Below are 6,625 nucleotides of genomic sequence, written 5' to 3'. Positions count from 1 at the left end.
TATTAAAAACCATTCAAAGATATTTTTTTTTTCAAATATTTATCAAATGGCTTTAATTTAGAGCCTTTACAAAAAATATCCCTAAAAATGAGAGTGTAATAAGTTCATCATATTTATTATATATAAAAAAGAATTTAATTTTAGTACAATATTAGTATAAAATAATTTTACATATACATTCAATAACATGATATTTCATCAATAAAAATAACTATCTTTTATATTAATTGCATAAATAATTATCTAAAAAAATAAATATGATTATAAATTTGTATAAAATATTTCACACTTTCAATACATCAAAATTAAACTCACGTTAAAAAAATTGCTTCAACTTTACGCTTTTGTCAGTTTCTTGAATAAATCACCGACCTAAGTTGTGATTAATAAAAAAAATGTATAATATATCAATAATGGCAATGCTTTATCATTAAAAGTAGAATTGGCTAGCTATAAACTTAATTGGACACGAATGAATAGCACATTAAGATGGATGCATGCATATCAATTTTGCGAATTCGTACACTATCATATGACAAATAAAATGCAATTATTGCTCAAAACAAAAGCATGCATGGCGCATATAGAAAGAAACAGAACGCTACCTACTTTCTTTCTAAAGAAATCCCTCCTTTTTGACCACCATACTTTTCTAGAGATAATAACGCCCCTTCAAATTTTAAATCATCAACATTATTTTAAGGGGCAAGTTATACCCTTTAAAAAGGGGAAAAACCTCCAACATAAACACACCTAGTCACGAACCTAACATGTCTTTTTGCATGGCATTACATACGATGGTTTAGTTTTGTTCTGCCTCAAACGTTTTATTGAAAAAGATGATTGAGGGGTAGTGTGTTTTACGTTGTTTGTCATGAAGTATATGTTTTAGTATTAGCGGTGTGATTTGGCTCGATTTTGATAAAAAAAAATAGGGTTACTACAATATTTTTGCCTTAGATAACCCTTATCCGAAGCAACAGTTAACAAATGTTGTCTTAGATAGAAAAGACAACATTTTTAACGAGTTGCCTTTAAGTATGACAAAGATAACAAAATTTTTGGCCACCCACTAAAATAGTTGTCTTTGATATCTAAAATAACACTTAGAAAATGTTGCATTATACAAAATTTAAGACAACATTTTTAAATAAAAATATAATATTTTATAAAGGTTGTAAAAAAATTGAATAAATAACATTTATAAAAAATTGCCTAACATTTTTTATAACTAAAAATTTTAGAAGAAACTTTTTATTATATTCCCACCGATTATTTTTCCTATCAAATAACTTGAAAAAAAAACATTTGTTTCTCAGTTCATTTGAAATTGAAAGAGTCCTAAGCCTTAAAATTACCAAGCCACGGAAGCCAATAATACACCCACGCGCAAACCCTTTCTCTTCGTTCTCCATTACCAGCTCCAATAATCGACGACGCTAACGGCGACAGCAGCTCGACACACAGTGCTCTCTTCAACGGTGACAGCGCGGTGCTCTCCTCCACGGCGACGGCGCGGTGCTCTTCTCCATGCAGGCTTCTCGATGGCGACAGCGCGGTGCACTCCTCGTTCTGCGCCAAACCTCCACCGGTGAGAAACCCTTCTCCCTACTCTTCTTCTCTTTCTCCCTCTTCTTTTTTCTTGCATCTTCCTATTTGCGAATCGGAGATGTAAAAACCGTAGCCACCTCTGTTCCGCTAGCGAGCTTTGATGCATCACGGCGACCACCTCAACTGGTCTATTGCTTTGGCAACACGATGACCACCCCTCAGCTGCAACCTCATCACCCCTGCCTTCTTGTTTTGTTCTTCAATTTTCAGGTTTTTGTAAAAACTCATTTTACTGTTCTCTGATTTAATTCATTATATTTTAATTAGATTTTAATTTTTACTTAATAATTTTATTTAGTCAAACTTATTTTGGCTGATTAGGTTACTTTAGATTAAAATTAGGATTTTCTTATCAGCATTTGTCTTAGTTCATAGCTAATTAAGCATGCTATTATGATTCTTGAATCTGGAATTTCAATTTGTTTGGACTGGCTTGATTGATATTTTGTTGAATTTCAAGTTTTAATTTTCACTGCTTTTCAGTAGAATTCAACTTAAAGGAAAAAGAACAAGAAAAAAGGAACAAAAAGAGCAGTTTGAGACACTATTAAAATTTTAATTTAGGGTGTCTGTGTTTTTCTTTAGTTTTTTTTTCAGTGCTATTTGATATCATATATATCATTATTGTTGTCTTGTAGGGAGATGCTGATGTAATATGTAGTGGAGCTTGGAAATTCTGGCCGCTGGAGCTTATGGCTTGCGTCAATTTTGACCGTGAGTGATTTTATGGGGTGCTAAGCCTTCTAAGGTATTCTAATATTTTTGAGGTATGTGCAAATTATACATAGGACTTGTGTAACTGTGTTTTGAATTATAAGATAATTTTTTAGAGGTGTTTCTTAGTCATGGCATGGTGATTAATTGGCATGTTCATTGGTTTCAACTAGCCATAGGTTTGTTGCTAGTTATTTACTATTAAATTGTTTGGATTTAAAAAATCCATTTTATAATTTGAATACTAAATGGATGATTAAGTCTCATTTTTTTTATTTTTTAATTTAAAAAAGTATTGCAAAGTCTCATGCTATTTATCCTTACAAATACCTTCTTTGTATATTAGCTTAACATTGGCTTAGAATGAAGATGTGGTAGAACATTTCTTCTTCAGAAATGGAACAAATCGATAAAGGTATCATTTCAGAATGCTGTTGATCAAGTTTGGTACCTTTTCCCAGATCTGAATCTCGATTCTGTTGAGTTGGATCATCGCAAAGTTGTAAAGGAAGGTCAGTTGGTGGAACCTCACTCGGCATAACCATGAATGAATGAATGTTAGAACTTTTCTTTTTTGTTTATTATGCTAATGCTAATTTTGTGCACTTGTTATTGCTATGTATCTATGTTAGTGCTGTATTTTAAGAACTAAGAAAGACAATGTTAGTGCTTCTCATAACGTAAATAGCTTTCGCAATTCCCATCTTCATGTACATACGTAATATATTGAACTATCCATGCTACTCTTAACATTATTGGAATTCTGTGGATCCTGTTCTTGTTGCTCATAAGATGTTCTTTATATTGCTATCCATTTGTTTATGTTTCAATTTGTTGACGACAATGGTGTTTTTTAAAAAGGGTCATCTGAATGGGATTATGTATTGGGTTTTCTTGTCCGAGTCAGTTTTTATTCATATTTTTGTCATAAATTAAAAGCTTGTTAAGTTTTGAAAATAAAATTACTAAATTGATGATAAATAAAATTTTAAATAAATACATGTTCAAATTTTATGATGCTGGAAAATGTAAAGAATTTTCTTATCTTGAATTTGCTGTTTTATGATGCTTTTGCACATTTACTTTGATTCGGGGTTTTGTAGAGGGTATTTTATGATACGAAGATGTTTAGGACTTTAGGTTAATACGTTACTTGTTGTTTGGTCACTGGTGAGTATGGTTGGACTGCAAACATGGAGAGGATTATGAAAGCTTGGGCCTTGAGAGACAACGGCATGACTGACTACATGTCTAACAAAAAGAATATAGAGATCAACCCTAACAATAGCATTATGGAAGAATTGACGAAGAGAACGGAAGCTGATAAAATTGGGCATTTACTTTTTTTTTTGTCAAAGTTCATAAGAAATTCTGTTTTTTTGTTGTTGTTTAGTTATGTGTATTTTTATTTGAATTGGCAACTGTATATGTTTTTAGAATTTATTTAGTTGAATTTGAAACAACTTTTTAATTTAATATATATGCAATATATTAGCTTATCTTTATTTTTCTATCTATTAAATTTAGTTTAAATAGTTAAATTTTATTAAAGTGTGCTATATATCCCTTGAAAAAGACAATTTTAAATAAATTTAGATAAGTGTTGCTATAGATATCTAAAAAGGTAACACAAAAAAATAACCAGAAAAATTTATACAAGTGTTGCTTTAGGTATATGAAAAAGTAACTTAGAAAAATTTATACAAGTGTTGCTTTATATATTAAAAAATACAACTCATAAAAAGTGTTGCAATAAAGTAATTTTTTATGTGTTGTGTTTGGGTCTGTTGGGCAAAATGCACCATTCCCCCTTGAGAAAATACCTTTCACAGAGAAATAAAATAGACACAATCACAACACAAGAATTTAACATGGAAACTCCAATTACTGGAGAAAAAACCACGGCCGTTGTCAAATGACAACCAGAGAATATCACTATGTGAAAATTGTTACAACACATAGACTTCTTTCTCTCTAACACCGGCACCCCAGTACACCCACACTCTCAAAGCAAATATTTAACTACACCTCACAACATTTTCTAATCAAAGAGTATAGAGGAAAAGAAAAGTCAGATACAAGCTTTAAGTGTTTTCGACTGGTGCAAAAAATATGGAGAACTTAGCCTCATATTTATAGCCTAGGTCACCTACTCCATTTGCTATCCTAAGCAATGTGGGACTAATTCAACCAAATCCTAACAATCTCCACCTTGATTGAAATAGTCACACATCTTCAGCTTCCATAGTCAATACCGACAATTCTTTGCTGCCATTGTCTATACCGACAATCATAGTTCAGAGAACTATCATACTCCACCATGAAAGTATACTCACTTGGAATTAGACCACTCAAAACATTTCGCCTTGGTACAGATCGAAACCTTGCTGAAAATTCATGGTGCAACTTTCAAATTGGCTTTTCCTGGAAGTTCATCAGCCATCGACATAACTCTGCCACACACCTTGCATCTCAACGCCAACCAATGCCCGTGTGCAATTGTGGACCCGATTGCCACAACTTATCCTTATCCATGGCAGTGCGGCAATACCATGAGAATACTTCTTATCTTCAACGCCTTGTGCAAACCTGATTGTATCAACACATCCTTGACTTGTATTTGCCACAAGCCAAAATTGATTCTTCCATCAAATTTCTCTATTTCATCTTCACAGCACTTGAATATCCTGACATTGTTGCAACCGAATACTGAAATAGTATAACTCAACTGTAGACCGTGCACTAGGAAGGGTCCCCAGAAAAAAGAGGTGGGTCACAATGGACACACTTAAATACTAAGTCTTTCCTTAGCCAGAACCTTTCCAAACTGCACTCTCACAGTGTCACACTGCCTTCCAGCAACAACAACAGTAACCAAAGATCAACCTCAAGTCACAGGACAAAATTCTTTTCTGATGTGGAAGGTCGGACTAGGCTGCAACCACAGAGCATACTAAGAATAAATCCCACCGAACCGAAGCTCTGATACCACATGTTGGGAATATTTACACCATTCTCCCTTGAGAAAATACCTTTCACAGAGAAATAAAATAGACACAATCACAACACAAGAATTTAACGTGGAAACTCCAATTACTGGAGAAAAAACCACGGCCGTTGTCAAGTGACAACCAGAGAATATCACTATGTGAAAATTGTTACAACACATAGACTTCTTTCTCTCTAACACCGGCACTCCAGTACACCCACACTCTCAAAGCAAATATTTAACTACACCTCACAACACTTTCTAATCAAAGAGTATAGAGGAAAAGAAAAGTCAGATACAAGCTTTAAGTATTTTCGACTGGTGCAAAAAATATGGAGAACTTAGCCTCATATTTATAGCCTAGGCCACCCACTCCATTTGCTATCCTAAGCAATGTGGGACTAATTCAACCAAATCCTAACAGGATCCTCTAAGACAACCCTTATACGAAGTTGCTTTTTTTTAGTAGAAAATGCAACGTTTTTTAAATGTTACCACGAAAAGGATTTCCTTTGATGCAAAAAAACGTTGCCTTAGACCTAAGGTAACGGCCGTATAGCCAACCCCCAAAAAGCGTTGCATTTTGTCGAAAAATGTTGCCTTTGATCAAAGGCATCACTTTTTCTTATTATAGGCAATATTTTTGAAGGGTTGCCTTAGCCCAAATTTGTTGTAGTGCGGTAAAGTATATTTTTTTTCTAAAATTTGAAAAAAATTTTAAAAATATCCCAAAGTTTTATTTTGTTTCAATTTTGTCCCAGAAATTTTTTATTTGCATCAAATATACTATTGACGACTAATTTTTCAAAAAATTTAAGACCAAAAAGTATACTTTACCCAAAAAAATAAATTGGATTTGAAGTATATAATTTATTGATGCCATTTGAATTGGATCGATTAATTTTATTTTTAAATCCGATCCAAATTTATATAAACTACTACGATTTGGATTGGTTCTGTTTATTTAGATTTTAAAAAATAAAATTTAACTTTTATATTTGTGAGTCATAGTGTTCAGAAAAGAATTTTTGAAAAGCTTGAATCACATCACACATTTTTCATATACATGATTAGGTTTTTGGGATATATATACTTTGCTTTTCTGAACTACTGATCATGGAAAATTTGCTTTCAGCACTTTTTTTTTCTCGGCAAGGCACATTTTAATTTTAAACTTTTTTAAAGTGCACTTTAATTCTTTTTTTTATTAAATTTTCTTCTTCGTTGTATGTTTATAGGGCGAGAGGGAGAGATAATTTTAATAAATTATAACTTCAAATTATAATATTTTATATCATCATCAATTATAAC

At 32.4% G+C, this 6,625-nt stretch overlaps 1 long non-coding RNA gene across 1 annotated transcript; it reads left to right on the top strand.

Moving 5' to 3' along the window:
* LOC110264738 lies at positions 1,247-3,026 on the top strand. Its single transcript, XR_002350908.1, has 3 exons — positions 1,247-1,821; positions 2,250-2,378; positions 2,672-3,026. It is a non-coding gene; the product is annotated as an uncharacterized LOC110264738 (long non-coding RNA).

This window comes from Arachis ipaensis, chromosome B07 (genome assembly GCF_000816755.2).
Source record: "Arachis ipaensis cultivar K30076 chromosome B07, Araip1.1, whole genome shotgun sequence".
NCBI lineage: Eukaryota > Viridiplantae > Streptophyta > Magnoliopsida > Fabales > Fabaceae > Arachis > Arachis ipaensis.
This window is presented reverse-complemented; position numbering and strand designations above follow the sequence as displayed.